The sequence below is a fragment of the Bubalus kerabau genome, chromosome 4 (assembly GCF_029407905.1).
Source record: "Bubalus kerabau isolate K-KA32 ecotype Philippines breed swamp buffalo chromosome 4, PCC_UOA_SB_1v2, whole genome shotgun sequence".
Lineage (NCBI taxonomy): Eukaryota > Metazoa > Chordata > Mammalia > Artiodactyla > Bovidae > Bubalus > Bubalus kerabau.
This window is the reverse complement of record NC_073627.1, coordinates 30131479-30155070: the sequence shown is the minus strand read 5'-3', so window position 1 is coordinate 30155070 and position 23592 is coordinate 30131479. Positions and strand designations below refer to the sequence as shown.

Below are 23592 nucleotides of genomic sequence, written 5' to 3'. Positions count from 1 at the left end.
GATTTTCCAGGCAAGAGTACTGGAGTGGGGTGCCATCGCCTTCTCCGCTAGACCACCAGGGAAGTCCCTAAATCAATTTACTTCTAAATTCAAATACCTGCATTAAGTAATCACATACATGAAATCAGGTATCATGCTATGGCATTTGGGCAGAGGAGGTCTTTCTATTTGTTTTTATTAAGACGAAATTCACCATTTTAAAGTAGGCAATTCACACTCACAGCTTAGGATCCTCACAGTGTTGGATGGGCTTCCCAGGTGCACTAGTGGTAAAGAACCTGCCTGCCAATGCAGGACACGTAAGAGACATGGGCTCGATCCCTGAGTTGGGAAGACCCCCTGGAGGAGGGCATGGCAACCCCCTCCAGTATTCCTGCCTGGAGAATCCCGTGGACAGAGGAGCCTGGCGGGCTACAGTCCTTGGGGTTGCAAGCGAGTCAGACACAACTGAGTGACTTAGCATACAGGCACAGTGTTGGGTGACAGTCACTGCAGTGGACGTTTGCATCCCCGGGAGACCCTGTTCATCGGCCATCACTACCCACTCCTCCGCTCACCAGCCCCTAGCACGCTGCCTTCTGTCTCTGTGAACTCACCTACTCTGGACACTTCACGCAAAACCACGCAGTATGTGCCTTTTATGTCCAGCTCCTTTCACTCAGAGTATTCTAAAGGTTCGCTTATACTGCGTTTATCAGTACTTCACTCCTTTTTGTGGTAATTTTCTCTCGTATGGACAGGCCACATTTATGTACCCATTGATCAACCAGACACCTGGATTGTTTCCATGTATTGGCCTTTATGCACAATGCTGCTGTGAACTCTGCGTATGAGTTTTTATGTGGATGTGTGTGCTCAGCTCGCCTGGGCAGGTACCGAGGAAGAGGGCTGCTGGGTCACCTGGCAGCTCTCAGCTTCACTTTCAAAGGAACCACCAAAGGTACCATGGCATTCTGACGATAAAAAAACTCTCTAAGATGAGTAACATTCAACGGCTTCCACTTAACATTATTTTAAGAAACACTGCCGCAGCCGAAGCTACTGGAGTGGGTTTGCAAGTCTGGGGACAGAGAAGCAGCGCAGTGGAGGCGGGGCTTCTGCAGTCCTGATGGAGTCACAGCAGGCGGACTTGGGGGGGGGGGGCAGGGGGGAGGGCAGGAAGCAGGCAGACGCCCATACCACAGCGCCTAGCTGCCGGCGGAATGGCAGGGACACAGGATGTCAAGGTGGGGAGAGTGTGCCTGCTTCAGGAGAAGGAAGGAGGCCGTACAACTATGAAGACAATAAAGCTGGAGGTGCTGGCAGGACCAGCACAGAGAGCAGAGACAGCCGAGGCAGCTGTGCCAAGGGCCGGGGTGGGCGTTGGGGGAGCCCAGGAGAGTGGGCATGGAGCGCAAGTCAGGAGGGGGTGAGTGGCCATCAGTGACGTCCAAGAAGGGCCAGGAGAGGGGTGGAGACACAGGAGAACCGTCCTGTGGTGCAGGAGAGAGGAGCTGAGGGGAGTCAGGGCATGATGCCAACCAACAGGGATGCAGAGTCCAGAGGAGGCAGCAGGAGCCAAGCCTCAGGCTGGGAGGGCTGTGACTTCTCTGCCTGGTTATGCCAACAAACAGCTCCAACACCCAGTGTGGGGCCCTCGGCCCTCCAGACCTGCTGCACGGGGCCGGCCTCTGTGGCACAGCACCAAGCCCATCGCTGCCCCCCCACCTCCAGCCAGTCTTGCAGAGCACCCCCCACCTGCTGCGGCTGCCCTGCAGGCCACCTGCGCTTCCGGCCTCCCCCTTCTCTCCCCGCTTCCTCCCACGGCCTCTGGACAGAGGCCCCGACTGTCTGCACACTGGGGCTGCCTCACAGGGCCTGGCGCTGAGCCGGGCACACAGCTGCCGCAGGAAGGAGTGACTCAACCCCACCTGCTCCCACACTGCCCCAGCCTCGGCTGCTCCCCACACCCTCACCCGATGCCCGAGTCCAGGGCCCCCAACGTCTCACGGGGTGTGGAAACATGGGCTGTGATGCTGCTGGGGGTAAAAATTACCATGAGTTGGAGTGGAGAGAGAGCTGCCCCCACACCACGTTTTCGTCAGCTCACTAATCTGTTTCCTCCTCAGGAAAATGGCAGCAACAGCCTTGGAAGCCTACAGATGACCCCATGAAGGATCTGAGTGGATGGAGGGGAGACCCTTCACTCCTGCGGGGCCCACGGCTGCTCGCAGGCCTCTGCCACACCCTCTTCAGTCCCGCTGAGCACCTCCCCCACCCAGGAGAAAAGCAGGACTGGAGAGGCCCTCGTCTGGCAAGGTGGCACTGAGTCAATTTCACACTAAAGTTAACAAGCAGAAACAAACCGCGGCTGGCATACCATGTAATTTTTTTAATTCTTAAAAGATTAGAAGTATGCTGCTGAATGTCAAAACACAAAAACCAAAAAGAAGTTAAAGTTGTTATTTTCCTTTTAGCTTTATCTCCATTAGCCAAATACTTCTCTTCAAACAACGTTTACATTGCCTTTGTCCTACTTTGCTGAGGAAAATAATAATATAGGAGTGAGTTTCCAGCGCGGATGACAGTGCACGCGCAGATCTGCCCAGTAAACACTCCACTTTAGAGAAAGAAGTGTTTCCTTGCCTCACTGGCCACCAGCCTCCTGCTCCCTCGGTCAGCCCAGGGATGACCAGGGGGAGGACCGGATCCTTCGGCACACCTGTGCTTCACAGGAAGACAGCCAAACCTGGAGAGGCCGGCCCGCTCACTCACTGGCCGCAGGCTCGGCTGCTGCTGGCCAAACTCACCGAGGTGGCCGCTGAATTTACTGATGGCTTACTGTGTGCCCCAGCCTGCAAGGGAAGCACTTCACAGGAGAGGAGAGAGGGTGAGTGAGGCAGTGCCCGCCGAGGAGGTGCAGTGCCAGCTCCTCAGCCTCAGGACCCGAACATAACTTACGCGAGGCTCCCAGGTCCTTCCTTGAAGACCACCACATGTTCTAAGCTGCTCCCTGGAGGACTCATAGTCTCTCCACCAACCAGCTTCCAAGGCGGGCCTACCAGTGGCAGGTAATTTGCACCTGGGAGCCCCACCTTGCAGTGACCCCTCCCCTGGGCCCAGGATGCCCACTCCCCCTCTGTGGTCATCATTTCTATGCACCAAGGACTTCCAGTCCACTGCCTCCTGGGCCTGTAACAGAACTGTGTTCCCCGCTCCTCAGGGATCAGCCATGGCCCTAGCCGGTAAAACTGGCAGAAGGGAGGTGTGACGTTCTGCGTCCAGCACCTCAGAGGCCCGTTCCCCGCAGCATGTGTGTGTGTGTGTGGGGGGGGGGGTGGAGGCCTGTGTCTCCGCCAAAGAGAAAGGATGAGGTGCCCAAGCACGCACGTGGCCCTGGAGTTCACAGCAACATCGCTCCTAAAAGCCAGCCAGTGAGAAGAGCTTCCCTTCACAGATTAACAAAATGCGGTATACCCATACAGCCTTAACAAGAAGGAACTGCAGGCACAGAGAGGGCCACTTGGGGCCGGCCCTGCAGGCCAGCAACAAAACTGGACCCTCCTGCCGGGCCCTCCCCTGGCCTCAGTGAGACACAGAGAGACGTGGAGCTGCGGGGAGACGGACAGGCCCTCAGAGGCCAGCTCCACTGGCCTGGGACTTTCTCTCTCAAGTGACTGGATACTCAGAAGTCGCCAGTTCATTGGGCACTGTGCTTGGCCCCTTCCACATCACCACCTGCGAGGTGGGAGGCCTTGGGGGATGGATTCCAGGTTACATTCTGTGAGCCTCATGGCACAGGTTTTTAAACATCTTTTATTTCTGAGAGCTTGATTCAGAAGCAGTGTGCCAATGAAGCTTCTTCCTTTTAAAGAAGACAATATTTGTTCCCCTCCTCCTAGTTTTAACCCAATTTCTTTTTCATTCCTCCCAATGGCCTTTAGTGGTCTACCACATGGATTTCTTCACCATCCACTGGCTAGCAGAGCAACGCCACAAGTCACTGATGCAGACCCCTGAACCCCCACACACACACCAGGCCCACCGCCATCACAGGACGCGGAGTCTCAGGGGAGGCCAGCACCTCCTTCCCGGAGGTGCCTATAACCAGCCAGGCAGGCAGGGAAGTGGGGACCCCTCCCCAGCATGACAGCTGCTCACAGAGGCCCAGGCTAGGCACAAGCACATCCACACCAAGGGCCCCAGAGGGAACTCACTCAGCACTGACGTGTCGTGGGTCACCCCAAAGTGACCTGTGAACCCACAGCCTGGACTAGAACAGAGGGAGCTGGTTAACCCCAAGCAAAGATGTTCCTGAAGAACGGGCCTGCTTTCTCTTCTAGAGCCTCCAGAAAGGAGAGGCATAAACCACCCACGACCACCTCATCATAAACCAACCTGACCTCAGTGAGGGAGGAGGTTTCTTCAGAAACCCAGGATGACAAGCCGGACGCCACTCCAGCCCAGAAGGGAAGGTTTCGAAGATCCAGCACCCAGGCACCTGGCCCTGGGAGAATGCCACTCCCTGTACTACATGGTAAAGAGCAACCTGAGCCCCGAAAGCCACAGCTGACTCTGCCCAGGGGGCGCCGCCCGCTCCACAGTCTCTGAGGCTCCAGAGCCAGCAGTCTTCCACTCCACTGTTCAGCCCCAAAGTCTGCCTCCCTGCAGGCCACCCTGCCTACATGCCCCATCCCAGCACCCTCTACAGCCTCCCTGTCAGGGTCTCCTCCTCCCCCTCCACATCCAACTGCTGAATAAGCCCCTCACTCCGCAGCCTTGCCCCTAGCAGTGCTCTCAGCCACAAGACCCCACACCCACAGCAAGGAAGCGGGGGACAAACCACAGGAGGCAGCTGAGCTCTTCCCAGCTCAGCCACCGAGGGAGAGCTCTCTGCCAGCCCGTGACGGCCATACAGGCCACAAAGACCCCTGGGCACTAAACAAACAACTTAGAGAAAATACATCAAAACATTAACCGCAGTGACAGTGACAAGGCTAGTTCCAGCTTGGCCCTTCCTACTTTCATGAACTTCCCACATTTTCTTTCATTACCATTAAGACAGGCATCATCAACATTCCCCAGAGACGAAGCACGGAGAAGAACCAGCCTGAAGACGCTCGGTCAGCGTGTATGTTTTATCAGAGCTGGCTTTAGTCTTTGGAAAAACTATGGATAATCAGATGGTGAAGAGGGAAAAAAGTTACCAAGATTCTTGCTCAAAGTCAAAAGAACCTAATGAAAAAAACCTGGGAAGAGGGAGAGAGAGGGAAGAAATAATAAAGGGTTTGGTTTTGTTGTTTAAAGAAAACATTTGTTTCTCTTTCATCAAATATTAATATCTACCTAACACCTTACAGTCAGGTTACACGATGATTTCTTACGCTACTTACTTTACTCTCCTGCCAATAAATAATACTTTTTTAAATCAAGAAGGAACATATTTTCAGTCATAATTTATTCCTTCTCTCAATTAGAGCAGGGAGAGTGCTCCTTTAACACACAGGCAGGGTCAGATGAGTTGCAAAGACCCGGTTATGAATGCCTTCTTATCCACTGGTCTTCTCTAGAACTGCATTCCATAGCAAATGGCAGCCTGACTGGGCCCCACACACAGGCTCGGGTCCTGGACGGCCCGGGGACGTTGTCACACAGCCGCGCTCCCATCAGGCAGGCCCAAAGCCCTCAGAGCAAACTCTACAGCCACTCATCCCCAGTCTGTCCAGGAGGTGAGGCCTCTGCAGGCTGGCCAAGGAGAGCTCCCGCTGGTTCCACCAGCAAGAAGGCCAGCAGGAGCTACATGATCCACCTGCTACTTCTCTGAGCTCAGGCCACCTTTGCATCGGCTGTCCTCCCCAACTCCATCCTTCCTATGGAGGCCTATGTTTCCTACCTTGTTGCTAAAAAGAAGGGAAATGGCCAAGAGCAGTGGCTCGCAACCCCCGCCTGTGAGGGGATCTGTGTTGGGATCTCCGGCAAGCTTCAGGAACTTACTTATGCTCAAGCCCCACCCAGAAAAATTAGAACCAAAGGTGATGGGGGCACAGCATTTGAGAATCACTGGCTCAGAGGAAGCCAGGAGACACGGCGAATAGCGAGTGAATGAAGAAACCCAGGCAACAGGGAAACGGAAGGGGGAGGAAAAAAAAGCAGGGCCAGAAAGCAAGGTTAGAACCCAAGTGCAGACCACACTAGAGTTAGGACAAGAGACTGGCTCTGAGCTGAGCTTCCTGGTGGCCAAAGCAAAGATGACTCACACTGTCTACAGACAAAACAGAACAGAGTCACAGAAGAAGCTTCTCCTTGTCCTGGGGCCTGAGATGAACCCCACCCTCATGCCCTCATAAGGGGACACACAGCGTGACATAGATGAAACGTGCTCCCAACACCAGGACCAGACCCCTATGAAGTGGACAAGGGCCGCTCTGCATCCCCATGGCAGCCCCTGACCTATAGTCAGCAGTTGGGCTGCCACTGACTCTTCACTGGAAATAAACTCCTACCAGAAATCAACGCCCACATCTACGCCATGCTCCCGAATCATTTCATGGTCCAGCTGACAGCCGTGTATCTAACCAGCCATCCTGAACTCAGCATGCAGTCATGAAGCCACAAGGGAACTGACTCTGACCGTCTCACTGGGGAAAGCAAGGAAAGGCATCCACCCGTGTACTGATGGCTCCAAGAGAACATGAGAGATCATCCCCTCGCCACCATCCACCCCCAGACCCATGGCTGTGGCTGTTCAGGTTGGGAAGGGCAGGGCCTGTCCTTGGTCAGCAGCCTGCTGGGCGGGCCTCATGGCCCCCAGAGGCAGACAGCAGCCATGTGGGCCTGGGTGCCCCAAGGGGGATGCTCTGCACAGTGCGCTTCTGCAGTACGTGTGTCCCACTCAGCAGCGAGCATCTTTAAATGTGTGTGTGAAAACCAATGGAGCCAAGGGTAAGGCACCTTCCTGCTCCCTCACAGGTGACATTTTCTTTTTGATCCACACACCATATCACCACATTTCAAATTAAGCATTGACAAGTTAAAGCGGCAACTACTCACAGCTGCCAAAGTGGAAACAAACCAAGTGTCCATCAACAGATGAACAAATTGTGGTCTGTCCACATGACGGAATATCATTCAGCCATAAAAGGCATGAAGCACTGACACTCGACCATGGGGGTGACTCTGGAAGACAGGATGCCATCGGGAAGAAACCAGTCACAGAAGGCCACGGGCCACATGGTTCCATTCATGTCAACTGCCCAGCACAGGCAAATCCATGGATGCCGGGGTGGGGAGGGGAGCAGCGGCTGCTGATGGGTGCAGGTCTCCTCAGGGTGTGATGAGACCAGCTTGGGAACCAGACAGAGGTGAGACTGTACAACACCGTGAATGTGATTAATGCCGCTGAGTACTTACACTTTAAAATGGTTGCTGCTGTTGTTCAGTTCGGAGAAGGCAATGGCACCCCACTCCAGTACTCTTGCCTGGAGAATCCCATGGACGGAGGAGCCTGGTAGGCTGCAGTCCATGGGATCGCTGAGAGTCGGACGACTGAGCGACTTCACTTTCACTTTTCACTTTCATGCACTGAAGAAGGAAATGGCAACCCACTCCAGTGTTCTTGCCTGGAGAATCCCAGGGACGGGGGAGCCTAGTAGGCTGCTGTCTATGGGGTCGCACAGAGTCGGACACGACTGAAGTGACTTAGCAGCAGCAGCAGCAGTTGTTCAGTTGTGTCCAGCTCTTTGTGATTCCATGGACTGCAGCATGCCAGGCTTCCCTGTCCTTCACTATCTCCCAGAGTTTGCTCAAACTCAGGTCCATGGTAAATTTTATGTCATTTTATAAAAAAAAATAGTAATAATTAAGACAGCTGAACTCGCATTGTTTTGCCTTAATAGAAGTGCTAATAAAATTTAACCCACATCAAGATTTTGTATAAAGATGACTGTTATGCTACCACTGAAAAAACCCAGCTTTGAACCCAGAGAGTACGAACTTCAGAATTAGGACCGCTGGTCAGTCCTTATTTAAAAATAAGTTTCTTTAGAGTCCACATCTGTGAGCAATACACATTGAAGCACTTATCAACAAAGTCAAGTCTCGGATTTGGTTTGAAATAATCTGGCGGGGGAGGGAGAAGAGCCTAGATTAAAACAGTCAAGCTGAACTATTCTATTTTTATAAGCTGGAAACCCTCCATAATGATAAGTCTTACTCTGTTTTCAAGCAAGTTTCCAAAGATCTCTGACCTGCTGGATAGTATTCTGTGTAGATAAAAGAACTAGATGCCTCTAAGCTGTCAAATTCCAGGGGCTCAACCAGGTGTCCTCCACCTGAGCCCCAGAGCACAGGGTCACCTGGAGGCAGACCTGGCCACAAGCAGCCATACAAAGGGCTCCTCGAAAATAACCAGAGTCCCAAGCCAGGCCACCGGGCAGCAGCGCACAGAGGTGTCTGGCCTGGTCTCTCACACTGCTAAGGGCCCTCCAAAATGCCTGTCCCAAATTCAGCCATCAGCTGGAGTCCCAGCAATGTCTGCAAATACAGGGATCAGTCACCCAAGTGCCTCTTCCAGAGCCCCAGCACACCAGACGGAGCTCACCTCTGGGCCAGGGTCCAGGAACAGGACGCTGCCAGAGCCTCCCTCCCGAGAGGCAGGAGGAGCTGATGCTGCAACTAACTGCCAGCTCACCTGTCCCTGCTCCCTCTTCCAGAACTAGGTGTGCAGGGGAGGCAAGGCAGGTATCTCCCTCCACCTACCCCTGTCGCATTCCCAGAGTCTAGGGGAGCACGTAGCACACAGCAGGTGTTCAATGAAACGCTGCTGTGTGGTCCTGACTCAATGGGCACTGCTCTAACGGTGCACTAGAAAGACTTGCTTCTCACAGACGCCAATGCAAGATGTAAGATGGAAGGTACCAGGATGGAAAGAAGGGACAGGAGACGAGGAGTTATGGTTTAAAAAAAAAAAAAAAAAAAAAAAACCACCACCACCAAGAAGAGCACCAGAGAGGCTCTGGAGCATGGAGCCTGGGTCAGCAGGGAGGCATGGAGAGGACAGAGGTCTGGAGGTGGGGGAGGGGGGTCTCATAGGGACACAGAAGACGGAGGCAGGAAGCTCCACCATCCTGAGCAGGCACCTGCCACCACAGGACTCCGTGGAAGGCCGTGAGTCCCCAGAGTAGGGCCCAGGCCACAAAGGGAGGTGAGTGGACACCACGGGAGGGGTGGGGGCTGTGAGGAGCTGGAGCACGCAACCTCACCCAGAGATGGCGCCGACCCTGGCGCTGACCCAGGGTTGCCAGGCAACGGGGCAGGCCCTGGCTGCCAAGTGTTCTGATTTGTCAATGAAGCCACAAGTCTGGATTGCTATGTAAGATCTCCTGATTTTCATGTTGGCATCTGGGGTAGACCGAATAATGGCCTCCCAAAGATGCCCTCATCCTAATCCTGGATGGATGGCAAAGGGGAATTACAGCAGCAGATGCGATTAAGGTCTCTAATCAGATGACCTTAAAATAGGGAAGAGGACCCTGGATTATCCAGGGGGCTCCATGTAACCACAAAGGACCTTAAAGTACAAGTGGGGGCAGGCAAGCCATATCAGAGGGCACAGTGGGAGAGGGACGGGACTATAGCTGCTGGCTCTGAAGAGGAGGGACCTCAAGGCAAGGCACTGGAGAAGGCAGGGGACAGAGCTCCCCAGAGCCTCCAGAAGAGCCAGCCCTGCCTACACCCAAAGAGCCACATGGACTAGACTTGCAGAACCCTGTTGCTTTAAGCCATGCGTGGGTGGTAATTTGTTACAGCAGCCATAGGAAACCAATACAGCAACCAAGTTCAATCTTGAAAACGAGGCACCAACAACCCAAACGAAAAGTACCGGCGGGCTGGATGGGGCCCACGGACCACTTCAGCCTGGTGCACGTGGGGGTTGCCCAGCTCCAAGTCTGGCACACGGCAGCTGCTCACACATGCCCTGAGCTAAGGGCTTGACCCCTTGCCCCGACAATGTCGTCACACAGGGCTCCAGGGGTTCTAGAGAACACAGCCACTTGGCTGTCAGGAGTCCTCTCCCTAGGGACCTGCTCACTAGGCAGAAGCACTACCCCGCCTGGCCCGGACCCAAGGAACCAGCTTCCCAGAGAGGAGGGGCAGCCGAGAGCCCCCTCCAGCCCCATCTTCTGTGACAAAAGAAACGAGTGTGGGCATTCCAGGTTCCCAGGGAAGCCTCCAGCACCCGCTCCCAGTCACCCCGGGGTATGTCCACACACCACAGCAGTGACATCACTTCAGTCTGTCTCAAACAGCAGAGGACCTCTTCTCACAGGTTTCCAGCTCCCCACGCTTGGAGGGACCAGAGCTGCTCAGATCAGAGGTCAGGAGGAGCACCGGGTGCCCCCTGCCACCAAAGCCATATGAGAACCAGGGTGGACTCCAGGCTGATGGGGGCCTCCGCGCATGCCCCAGCCTGCCTCCTCCACACCCTCCCAGCTCAGGGAGCCTGACATCTCACCCATGGCTCCTCGTGGCCTGTTCCTGCTGCTTGGGGTCCTCTGCCCCCCAGAACTCCCACTTTTCCTTCAAGATTCTGCTTACGTACCATCTCCTCTCTGACACCCAAGTTCGTTCTCAGCATCTGCCCACACTTTCTAACGTCTCTCTCTTGGAGTTGACACTACCTGTCCCACGTCAGGAGCCGCTCTCTGCAGATCATCAGCTGCTTAAAGACAGGAATTTACATCCTTTGTTTTTAAACTAGAATATTTACAACACTGATTCACAACACAGTGTTAATTTCAGATACACAGCACAGTGACTCAGTAGTGTGTGTGTATACTTTTGAAGATTATTCTCCCTTATAGGTTACTACAAAATACTGAGTATTGTTCCCTGTTCTGTACAGTAGGTCCTTGCTGGCTATCTATTTTATGTATGTGCATATATATATATATATTTGTGTGTGTGTGCATGATCAGTTGTGTCTAATTCTTTGCAACACCACGGACTGTACTGTAGCCTGCCAGGTTCCTCTGTCCATGGAATATTCCAAGCGAGAATACTAGAGCAGGTTGCCATCTCCTACTCCAGGGGATCTTCCGGACCCAAGGATTAAACCCACATCTCTTGCATCTCCTGCATTGATGGCATATTCTTTACCACTGTGCCACCTGGGAAGCCCTATTTTATATATAGTGGTGTGTATATATTAACCACAACCTCCTAATCTTTCCCTCCTAGGAACTTACATCTTATCAGGTATGTATTCCTAACCTACAGTGTGTAACACATGTGTGTTCAGTAAACATTAAAAACTGAATAAACTGGACTGAAACTACTTTTTTCTGGAAATACCATAAATGATGATATTGTGGTATGTGTTAAATACACCAGGTAAAACCTTATTTCTGACCTTTAATCAATAAAGTGCATCTACCTAAATAAGGAGTTCTAAATTACAGCTGCTGCTGCTGCTGCTAAGTCGCTTCAGTCGTGTCCAACTCTGTGCGACCCCATAGATGGCAGCCCACCGGCTCCCCCGTCCCTGGGATTCCCCAGGCTACTATAATTACTTTTCAGAAGTGTAGTTCTACATTTTATAAGCAGTGTCTGCTGTGGTCATCACAGTTAGGGATGCAGGAAGGAACCTGGCTTCCAGGCTGGCCCGGCGGTGTCAGTTGCACTGACGTGGCTGAGAGCCAGGCTGAAGGAGGTCACCAAACAGCTGGGCCGGAGTCTCTTCTGCTGCACTAGAGTCTCTTCTCCTGCTCTCACCTTGCTGACTCTGCTAACCCAGCCCGCTTTCCCCGGGTGACTGAAAGGCAAACCTCTGCAGCCAGGTGGTCACCCAACCGTCCTCCTCTGGCACAACTCCCCTAACCTGCCCCCTCCCCTCTCTCCCTCCCAGACCATCCACAGCAGCTGACAGGAGCTCAGGGTCCCAGCACCCCACACCTCGTGACTGCAAAGGCTTCCGGCTCCCACTGGCTCCAGCCTTGACGACACCCCCCACCCCAATCCGACACTCCCGGGAGCTCCCTGAGCACACAGTTCAGCTTCGCAGCCCACACACACCATCAGAGTGCTCTAGAGCACTTCTGAAAACATGACTGGCTCCCTCACCACGGTCTGGGGTGCAGCCCCATCACAGGCATTCTGAAAAGCTTTCAGGCCACGTGACCTGCAGGTGCAGCCAACAATACAAACTGCGGGCTCCAAGGGCATTGACAGCCACCTTCCTAGGCAGCAAGAAGGCCCCAAGGAGCCCCCTCCACAGAGCAGGACTCTGGCCTCTTCATCCTGACACACACCCTGGGGCTGGCTCTGGAACTGGGACCCATCCAGTCCGGTGAAGGCAGCCTGGCCAGGCCCTCACCCACAGGAACTAAGCCACACTGCAGGCCCTGCCAGAGGGCGCCCCCAATACTGGCACCCCAAGGCCGCAGCCCCACTGGAGCCAGTGGCCACCCAGTGCTCCCTGCTCTCAGGAGGCATCTGCCCGGCAGGGCTGCTTCCATAGCCTCCGCCACACCCCTGCCAGGCACCCGCCCCCCTTCTGCCTTCTGGCTCCCTGTCCAGCCAGGTCCAGCTGTGATCCTGTCCTCTCCCTGACTCTTCCAGATTTTTCTCCACTCTTCATTTCCTGACCGAGAATCAAAATCACAACTCAACAAACCAGCTTCTGCCTCACTAACAGTTTTCTTTAGTGGTGGCGGGAGCCATGGCTTCTCACAAACACCCAGCTCTGACCTCAGAGACCCTGTGCGGCACTCCGGCAGGCTGCCCTCAGATATTGGCCCTATGGTCATGGAACCACCCTGACTTGACACCCATATTTCTGCCTCAACCGACTGCCTCTCAGAAAGTGGCCTAAAAGCTATTTCTCTGATCATTCATTTCCCAGTATACCCCCCATGACAGCTCTGGGTATCAAACAGGCACTGAGGGAGGACATACTTTCAAGTAAAAATGTGAACTTTTCAGCCCATCATCATTCCTTGATTGCCACGACCCTGGGGGAGGCAGACACAGAGAAGGGGACCGACTCTAGCTAGCAACCTTTAGCTCTCAGGATGTATTCACCCCAGAGTCTTAGAGAGTTTACAAAACAACCAACTGGAGTCCAAACCTCCAGGGCCTCCCAAGAGCACAGGGCAGGTACTGACACATAGCTGTTTATCACCCCTTGGCTTGGGAGCTGCAGGCAGTTTTCAAACCTTGGGAAAGTGATCACACCCCAGCCTCCTTACCCATGGGAGGTAGGACCAGAAAAATGACCTGTGTGCTAGAAGGCATATGTGAACTGCCTACTGAGGAAGGTGAAGCATCATATTTTTATTTATATGCAACATTTTAAAACTACCAAGTTTTTCAGTATGCATTACCAGACCATTTTTAAGTCCTCAACTCCCATGTGCTATGTTTACAGAACGAATGTGCAGTTTCAGGATCACAGAGTCAAAAAAAAAAAGCCCCTTCTCTCCAAGAGCAATTTGGGCGATTACTTTAGCACAGCTTTATGAACACAAAACCAATTACCAGCCACACAGACTTCCTCCCACCGCTCCAGCCAGGCTCCCCCCAGGTTCCTGCTCTACACACCCAGGCAGCTCTGGGTCTCAGAATTGACTTCTGCACCTCTTGGCAGGGAGGGGAGGACTCAGGTCCTGCCAGCAGCGGGTGGGTGCCCGTGAGCAAGCCCAACCCCTCCGAGCCCCAGCTCTGCTCCCCTGTCAAGCGCCTGCCCCCGGGCTGCTGTGAGGCACGCTGAGGCAGTGGGCACACCTGCGACGGCTGCAGGGCAAGGCCACGGAGACACTGTGGTTTTCAATCTGACACGGTGGCGGCAGTCTTCAGCTGGGCAATGACTGGCTGTGTGGCCTGAGGTCAGCTGCTGAGCCCCTCTGAGACTTAGTTTCTGCACAGGCGAAAGGAGAAGTAGTGACGGGTCTTGGAGGATCCCTGCGCCCTGTGGAGGGACTCCTGAAGGAGTCGCATGGGGCCAGGCACAAACGAGACACTCAAAGATCGGCAGGGCTCACACACACCCACGTGTCTGGTTTTGACGGACAAGCTGATCATTACTACTGGAGACAAAAAAATTTTCCTTCCCAACTGTAAACACCAAAGACTATGAAATCACTCTGAACTGCTGGAGGGAGGAGCAACTTCCATTAACACCAGAGGCCACCCCCAACAGCCCGGTGGGAGTTTGCTCCTGTCCAATGCCACGCCCCCTGCCCTTTCTCAGCTGCATTTCTCAAGAGCCTTGACAGCGAACATCTTGCTTGACGTGTGGGAATGAAGAACCAGCTTTTTAAACAGGATTCTGGACTTAAACTGCCTCTTCAAACAGCACTGACGTTTACGTTCCCTTCGTTTAAGGACAACATCCTGACTAACCCACAGAGTCATCGTGCTGTGACCACAGGTCAAATTACAATCACATAAGAACAAATGAAAACATCACTTTGAGAAACCAAATTCCCTTCCCAAGCGTCATGCCACCATCTCACTCAGAGCACTTGGGAGGCAGCAAGGACCTGCTGCTGGTGACTCTCCGGCACAGCCAGCCAGGGCAGACTCCTCACTGGCCTTCCTGTCTGTCCTGTGGGCCTGCATTTCCAATCTGGCCCCAGAACCGGCAGCATCAGAGAACACCTAGTAACTGGCTGAAAAAGCCCATTTTCAGGCCTCACTCCAAATCTACTGGGTCAGAAACTCTGGAGGCAGGACCCGCCCCGCCCTCTGAGCGATGCTAATATGCACGAGTGGCTGAGGAAGACCACTCCTCTATCTGCAGTGGTTATTACTGGCCTCTTCAGAGACAAGGAAAGCAAAGCTCAGTGATTAAAGTGCCCAAATCCATCCAGCCAGGAGGCCAATCTGTACCCACACCTGATTCCAAAGCTGTTGCATGGCCTCTGTAGCCAAACTGCCTGTGCCATTTGGTGTCCTCAGCTACGGAGCCCTGTTCTGTGAAGCTTACTCTTCCTTAAGAAGGGGGAGTGACAGGAAGGATGAAGCCTGCACTCAGAAGTGATGAATTATAGATGCTTTTAAACCCATATCATGCTTGAGCCTGAATGGGCAGTCACCACTCAAGCCGAGCCTGATTCTCCTGGCTCCATTCACGATCCATGTGCCAGGAAGCGGACGGGGTCCCTTCCCTGACAGCCTCTGTGCACAGTTCCAACCACCATTTCAACCAGGTAAGGGACACGGCTGCCTGCTCTGTCTCCAGAGGGCTGGCACGCTCCACCCAGATCAGGGCCCACAGGAAGGCACAACGCAGCCCCAGCACCTGGGTGCGCCGGGCTGAATCACCAGAAGGAATCCCATGCACGCAGGGTATTGTCACAGTGCTGAGGATCTGCTCAAAAGAGCCAGGCCATTCTCTAAATCCGAAGCTGAAATTCAGCCTCTATCAGTTCAAACGGTCCATTCAAACCTCAATTTCTTCACAGACACTAAAGTCAGGAAAAAGACACACATCTCCTTGCTCACAATTCCCAGCCCTCTAAATAAACGTGGTGGCTTTCAGGTTACAAGTGTGTCCTATAACAGAAATGAGCGCTTATCATGTGGGGTGTTCTGCAGGGGCTGGTGGAGTAGGAAGCACCCAGCTTTGGGAACCACACAGGCCTGGGTTTGACTCTTGGCTGGGTCAGCTCCTCAAAAGTTACTTAATCTCTCTGGGCCTGTTTTTCCACTTGCGATGGGTGGCAACCCCTGTGTTGTATGTGGATGTGAAGACAGAGGGGAATTGTGTTCAACAAGAGTCTGCTGGAACAACTTTGCATTTCAAGCCATCAAGAATCTGAAAGGTAGGTGCGGTCAAACAAGCCTGTGGACAGAGGCTACTCCACACACCCTCTCAGCCGCATGGACACTTACTTCACTGTGTTTGCTTTTCAAGCGTCTATTTTTAGACACCTTGAACAAACTTAATTAAGACCAAAGAAAATTCCATTGAGGAACTTATCAGAAAGCTTGTCAATTTTCAAAAACTCAACAGATGGAGACAAACAGACATTTCACAATGCATCTGGCAAAGCCAAATGTACTCTCTCCCACCTCAGCAATCCTGATAATCAGGTCACCCCGTGGTATTCGGTCCTCCACCAACTCACAACTGAGTTTGGAACAAGTCTCTTCACCCCAGGACTCAGTTTCTCAGATGATATTAAGGCATCAGAACATCTGGGGAGTCAACACACCTGTCTAAATTCAGCCCCATCACCTACTGGCTGCATGACCTTGAGCACAAGACTTACGCTCTTGGGCCTCAGTTTCCTCATCTGTAGAAGGGGGATAACACCCACTTGACTGGCACAGGACTACTGGACCAACAGCAGCAGTTCTGGCAAGAGCAAGACAGAACCGTGGATCCTGCAGTGGGGATAGATAAGCTTGTTCCCTGCTGCCCACCGCCCAGGACTCCTTATTCACATTTCATGCTACACTGAACGAAAATCTTTGTTCTTTTTTTAAATATATTATTTGGCTGCATCGGGTCTCAGTTGTGGCTCATGGGCTTAGTTGCTCTGCAGCACGTGGGACCTTAGTTCACCCACCAGGGATCAAACCCACATCCTCTGCCTTGCAAAGCGGGTTCTCAACCACAAGAGCACCAGGGAAATCCCGAAGACCTGTTTAAGTAGAACGCTTGAACTGAGAGCCCAGCAGACAAAAGCAGGGTAGGACTAGGTAATTCCTCACATCCTCCCCAACCTCAATCTCCCAAATCCAAGCCCTTTGATTTCTCCAAGGCTCAGAGTCAATAGATCCTCAGCCATGAAACAACAGCCACAGTCCTCCACACCCACCAATTCACCAGGAAGGTTCTGGGGAAGGGGGAGAACAGCTGCCAGAGAGCTTTGAAAACTTAAAAGGCGCTTCCCTAGAAAGTGAAAACAGCAGCCCTATGCGTGAAAATCCTTCAGCACTTCAGGCCACAAAGAAGTGAATGCTGCTACTCTTCCTAATAAAATTGAAACAATTATTATTATTATAAATGCCCACTCCTTAGGTTCGGGAAAAGTCAAGCCACTGAAATAAATCAGAGACTTCCCTAGTGGTCCAGTTGCTAAGACTCCACACTCCCAATGCAGGGAGCCTGGGTTCGATCCCTGGTCAGGGAACTAGATCCCGCATGCCATAACTAACACCTGGTGTAGCCAAATAAATATTAAAAAAATAAAATAAATCAGCGACACAAGCAATTCTCAACTACTTTTGCAGGGCTCTTATCAGAATCCAAACACTCAGGAAACCCATGTCTTGTCATGGAAGACAGTTACACAGAGTCACCTGCGTTTCTAGAGAGGATTTCCATAGAGGATGGGGCAGTTTTCAAGACTGTACACACCATGCTAGGTTTCATCATGCGAGTCTTACATTTCTTCACACCTCAGGCACATGCTTGGAGTCACACACCCTGCTGGAAGAGAGGTCTCCCCAGAGCACCCCATTCGCCAGGCACAGGGAGGCAAGAAGCCTGTGTAAACCGAGATCAGTACACCCCACAGCACAACCCAAACACGCTCCTGGCCAGGGGGCTGGTGGGATGCAGTCCTGGATCGTGCCTCACTCTAATCAGCACTTTACCAAACTCTTCAACAGCCAGTAACTCATCCAGGGCAGTGGAGTACAGCCTGGCCTGCTGTAGTCCATGGGGTCGAAAAACGTAGGACACGACTTAGCAACTGAACAACAACTCATCCAGTGGGCTTCCCTGGTGGCTCAGTGTTAAAGAATCTGCCTGCCAATGCAGGAGACCCAGGTTCAATCACTGGGTCGGGAAAATCCCCTGGAGAAGGACATGGCAACCCAGTCCAGTATTCTTGCTTGGAAAACCCCATGGACAGAGGAGCAAAGGGGTCCATGGGGTCACAAAGGGCTGGAAACAAGTGAGCAACTGAGCACGCATGCAACTCATCCAGTGCTTCCAAAAGAAAAACTTAGCAAGACTGATAAGGATGACTGACGCAATATTAAAACTAAAGAAGCAAAAAAGCTTTAAAAATGTAAAAATACAGTACAGATTTTTTTTTTAATGCAGATAAATAAGAAATGAGATCTTCGCAGACTCTGACACAATCACCTGTCCAGCAAACACAATTGCTGGAATGAGCACCACTCAGGAACAACCTGTAGGCCCTTTGGATGTTAATTTAAATACAGATGAAAACTTAATTATCAGTGCAAATTCAATCCCTGCTGAGCAGGATTCAGCATACGATCTGTTAGCACCTAACATCCGTAGATAGAGCTACAAGATGCACAAGTTTTCTGCCAAATCTTCATTATCTTACATAATTGGAAGAGGACAAAGACAATTAAAAATTAAAATTCACCTTTTTCAATCATTTTAAGCTCCTCCTGGAGGTGGAAAGGAACAACTACTTCTCACCTTTTTCTGTTCAAGTTCTTAGTAAATGTTAAAAAGAGAAGAGGGATAACCCTGAACATCTCTCTAAAAAAAAATTCTAAAATATCCCAGAGAGGCCCCCGAGCCCAAGCTTCTAGTTCCGGCACCGACGCTGCATCACCGCATGACCCAGTGCCTCTCCCTGGGCCTCAGTTTCCCCATCTGAACCCTCAAGGTGGATAAACCCATCCTCCTTCCAGCACAGGCTCCGACGCGTCCCCAGGGCAGCTAAAGGGCGAAGGGCCCCAGACGGAGCCCAGGGGCGGAGGAATGGGTTTCCACAGGCCCCTGCCGGGATTTCTGGGGAGAGCGAGCTGTCCTCCCCTCTCCCCCCGGCAAAGCCACCGGGCCAACTCCAGGTTGCAAACAAAAACCTGTTGGCACGGACTCCTCTCGGAAGGGCTGGCCTCTCCCAAGGCGCTAGGCTCCCGGGAGCCGCCCCACGGGGAGAGAGACGAAGGGTCCTCTGGAAGAGGCGGCTCCACGCATCCCTTCACCCACCTCGACCAGCCCGGCAGGACCGCGGGGCGGGGTCTCTCCATCCCACGCGGAACAAAAGGCAGCTGGAGCCTGGCTCCGCCGCCCCCGTCCCCGCTGTGCCGTGGGGTAGGGAGGGCGAGCCCGGTCCCTGCGGAGGGGAGGGGGCCCGCGGCAGCCCAGAGGGGGGCGGCCGGCACCTGGACGAGGGCGGGGGCGCCCGGCCCGGGGAGGAGGGGCAGGGTGGATCCAGCGGAAAGGTGGACGGCGAGGCCTGGACGGGCTCCCGGAGCTGCGGAGGGCGCGGGAAGCCCGGGGCTCCGAGGATACCAAAGGAAGAGCTCCCTGAGGGGAAGGCGGTGGGGGGGGGGGGTCCCTGCAGAGGAATGAGGACCCAGACGGGGAGGGGCCGTGCTCCAGCCCGTGGGGCGGGGCCTGTTGGGTAAGAGGGGATCCCGCCTGAGGTGGAGACCCGGCTGGGACTGAGGGGTGTATACTCCGGGAGGTGGTGGGGGGAGCTGCGGTCTGGGGGCGCTCTGGGGAGGGGCAGGGTCCGCGCCCTCGGTCCGCTCCGGCCCCCGAGCCCCGAGGCCCCGGCTCACCTGCGCTCCTCCGGGCCGACCCGGGTGCGCGGCTGCGGCCGCCAGTAGAGCTGAGGAGGCGGGAGCGACTGGAGCCCGAAGAGTCACAGCCGCTTCCAGCTCGGTTTGACACCCACACACCAGCCAACATGGCGGCCGGGAGGGGGCGCGCCGGCTGCGTGCGCGCGCCCGCCGGCCCCTCCCCTCTGCCCGGCCCAGGTCCCGAAAGGCTCCGCCCCCTGCCGTCTGGCCCCGCCCCGTGCCCCGAGGGCCCGCCCTTCCGCACGGCCCAAGTCCCGCACGGCCCCGCCCCCTACCGTCTGGCCCCGCCCCGCGCCCGCGGGCCAGGGTCCCAGCCAACCCAGGCTTCACTTTCTCTGACCCCGCGACCTCCCTCGGATACCCACGACCCCACGCAGACTACCCAGACTTCCCACCACACCCCACAGCCCACGCCCCAATACTCTAAACAACACCCAAAACCTACGCACGCGTGCCAACGACCCCACACCACTGCACAAACAGTGGCAAATTCACCCTGAACCCACGCACAGGGCAACCTTCACTGCTGCTGCTGCTACTGCTAAGTCGCTTCAGTCGTGTCCGACTCTGGGCAACCCCATAGACGGCAGCCCACCAGGCTCCCCCGTCCCTGGGATTCTCCAGGCAAGAACACTGGAGTGGGTTGCCATTGCCTTCTCCAATGCATGAAAGTGAAACGTGAAAGTGAAGTCGCTCAGTCGGTGTCCGACTCTTAGCGACCCCATGGACTGCAGCCCATCAGGCTCCTCAGTCCGTGGGATTTTCCAGGCAAGAGCACTGGAGTGGGGTGCCATTGCCTTCTCCGGCAACCTTCACTCAGACCCCACAAATCCCCCCATATCTCAGGCATGTCCCACAGGTCCACACACCCTCTCCTCCTTCACACACACACTCCCAGAGCCCCCAGCCAAAGCTCAAACACGCTTTCCCTCGCAGTGTGCGCTTGTAAACATTACCAAGTCCGGGAGGTGGAACAGGATGGTGGGGGTGGGTGGTTGTGCAGGGGCGCTGGGTGCTGGGGTACGAGTGTTACTCTTGGTGAAAATTCACTGATGTATGCTACAGATGTGTCACTTTAATGTATGCATTCTACTTCAGTAAAACACACCTGAAAATTATTCTGAGGATGGTACAGATGCTTTGCTAGACTGCTAATGACATTATGACCCTAAGAAGGTGGGGCACTGGGTTCACCCTCCTCTTGTGAGGGGCTTATAGACCCCCTGGTGCAGGCTTGCCCCTTCACAGGGCCTCGCACTCTCACATAGGAAACACCTCCTCCCTTTGGTTCAACCAGGGCCCACGAGACATCTACTATGTACTAAGAACCATGCTGGAGGAGGGCCGGACCCTGGAGAGGAGCCCAAGCCCACCTTGCTCCAGTCACAGTGGGGTCAACAGAGACCCCTCACAGCAGGGTCTGGGGATGCATCAGGGCTTCCTGGGTTGGCAGAGAGCACCCTCCCACAGCCTGTGATCCAAGGAGGCCCGGGTGACCTCAACAGTATGCCAAGCTTTGGTTTCAGGGGGGCTGTGTCCAGAAGTCCCATTGTGCCCTCACTGGCAAAGGCATGGAAGGCAAACCACTGTCCTTCCCCGAGCCCCATATTCCTTCCGCCTGTGTGAGAGGATATGGGGGATGACAGCCCTCTGTTCTCACTAGCTGGAATCTAGACTACCCTTCTCTGGCCACAAGACAAGAGGGAGAGAAGGAAGGAGAGGGAAGACTGGAAGGAGTGATGAGGGGGAAGGGAGAAGCAGAGAGAGACACTAACACCTCTGCAAAACCATGCAGCCATCATTCTTTTGAAAAGTCCGACAGTGGCAGTCCTAGAGGCCAGAAACCACTTGTCCAACCTGCCTTCAGACTCCACATGCCTTCTCTACCAGAAAGTGAATGAAGCCCTATGTGCCTGCCCCCAGAGGCAGGAACCTGAGCTCCCGATTTTAAACCCGGTCCACCCCCATCCTGGAGCACCCTCCTGGTGAGCCCCGGCTCTCTGCTGGGCCTTCCTGGGCCTGCAGGAGGGCAGCACTCTCGCTGAAATCATGGCCCTCCACCCCCCAAAGAATCTGCAGCTACAGATGAGCTTGTGCCCACACGCAGCAGGTGCCCAGCACAGGCTGGAGTGCTGTCCACAGATTCTACAGACCAATGCTGCCACTAAGACTCCTTGGGAGGATGGACTGCAGTCTAGCTGTCCTGTCCACACGTAAGTGCTTGAAACGTGGCCAGTGCAACCGAGGAGCTGCAGTTTTAAGTCCTTATTTAACTTTAGTTGATGAATTTAAACAACCATGTGCCCCCACCAGGCATGGCGCTGGCCCCAAACCTCACCACGACACCTCAAGGTGAGCCTTCATGTTGTTCGCATTTTACAGGGAAAAAGTGAGGTTTGGAGAGATGCCGGGCTGGATCACCCAGGCCAACATTTGCCTGCAGAACCCAGTCCCTTCTACACCCAGCTTGCAAATCTGCACTGCCACAGAGATTTAGGAAAGAGAGCTGGATGCAGATAAAGAGATGATAAGCCAACCACATCCCAGGAAGTGAGCTGGAGGGCAATTCAGGGGATCAAGCCAGGCTGCAGAGTAGGGAGGGCCTCCTAAGGCTGGAAGACCATCTCCCCTGTGCAAAGTCAGAGGGGACATTCCTGCGTTCCTCAAACTCACTTCTCTTTCCTCACGCCTTTTGAATCCCAGTGCACTCTGGCACTCTGAACTCTCTCGGTTCATCCCCATGAGGAGCCCTTGAGGTTAGCAGTGCCATTCCCATTTTAAAAATGAGGAAAGATAAAAAAAAAAAATAAAAAAAAAAAAAATAAAAAAAAAAATAAATAAATAAAAATGAGGAAAGAGAGGCAGCGCACGGCCATGCTGGGATTCAAAGCCAGGTTCTCCTGGGTCCACAGCATGTAAGCTATCTTACAGAGGAAGGTGCAGGATAAGTCAGATACTCTGCCCAAGGCCCAAGCTGACCCAAGGCACAGGCTGGAACAGTCATGCTCATCTGCCTTCCTGGGGCTTCCCTGTGGCTCAGTGATTAAGAACTCACCTGGCAATGCAGGAGACATGGGTTCTATTCCTGGATCAGGAAGATCCCCTGGAAAAGAATGGCTACCCACTCCAGTATTCTTGCCTGCAGAATCTCACGGACAGAGGAGCCATGCGGGCTACAGTTTATGGGGTTGCAAAGAGTCAGACACAACTTACAGTTTGGAGGTGAGTCTCAAATGCCTAAAGAGGCAGAGTGATGGGGGCCAGTCAGGGTGATGAGGGTCAGAAGCAGGAAGAAATGGCTGGACAGATGGGAATGTCTCTGGGGTTAGGGAGGGAGGGCTTCAAGGGGGAGGCACTGCAGGCAGGGAAGAGAGGGCGTGCCTTGAAGATGGCATGCATCTTCTCCTGGTAAGACGCAGGAGGTCTCAGGGAGCTTCATCCAAGGTCTGAACTCCAGATCCAAATCCATTTGTCCAGCAAGCAGAGCCTATGCTGGCCAGCCCTCAGGTTCCCCATCTGTGAAGTGGAGGTAGCAATTCCTCCCACCTTGAGGGATTGCATTTCAATTCAGAATGAGAAAGCAGAGAAGGAAAAGCTTTAGAAATTTAGAAGCCCTAGATGGGCGGTGGTTCTTATTAGGGCACAGAGATAAAGCTACCCTGGTCCCTCCAGGGGCTGGAAGTCTGAAAGGGCAGAGGAGTCCTGAACACAGACAGAAACCAAAACACTGAAATCACAAGAAATCATAAGAGAAAGGGCATGAGGGCTCAGAAGGAAGCTTCCTTCTCATTTTTAGGGAAGGAGCAATATTTGCAGTATTTTCTACATTAATCAATAACCTGGTAATTCAGTAGAGATTTGTATAACACCTTTCTTCCACAGCTCTCATCATGCCTGAGAAACAAGTTTTTATGATCTTCCTCAGATTTCCTCCCTAGGGCATGAAGTGTAACAATAAACAACAGCATCAGCTTAATATATAATTTTCAATCTGTGACCCAACATTTCTAGTCTTTATTGGCCATTATTCCTCAGGTTTTTTCCCCTATAGCGGTGAACATTCCAAACAAGATAGGCTATTTT

The 23592-nt window shown here is 53.5% G+C and overlaps 1 protein-coding gene across 6 annotated transcripts in view; it reads right to left on the bottom strand.

Moving 5' to 3' along the window:
- EPN2 (epsin 2) overlaps nt 1-19660 on the bottom strand; it is a 52611-nt gene extending 32951 nt beyond the window's left edge. For 3 of the 6 annotated variants that reach the window (XM_055576354.1, XM_055576357.1, XM_055576356.1), the window contains exon 1: nt 19489-19659. The gene's annotated coding sequence lies outside the window, so the exon portion shown is untranslated. Of the gene's footprint in view, nt 1-19488 lie in introns of all 6 variants that reach the window. The other 3 variants (XM_055576358.1, XM_055576360.1, XM_055576359.1) reach the window with 3 other exon arrangements.
- Nucleotides 19661-23592: the final 3932 nt, after the last annotated feature.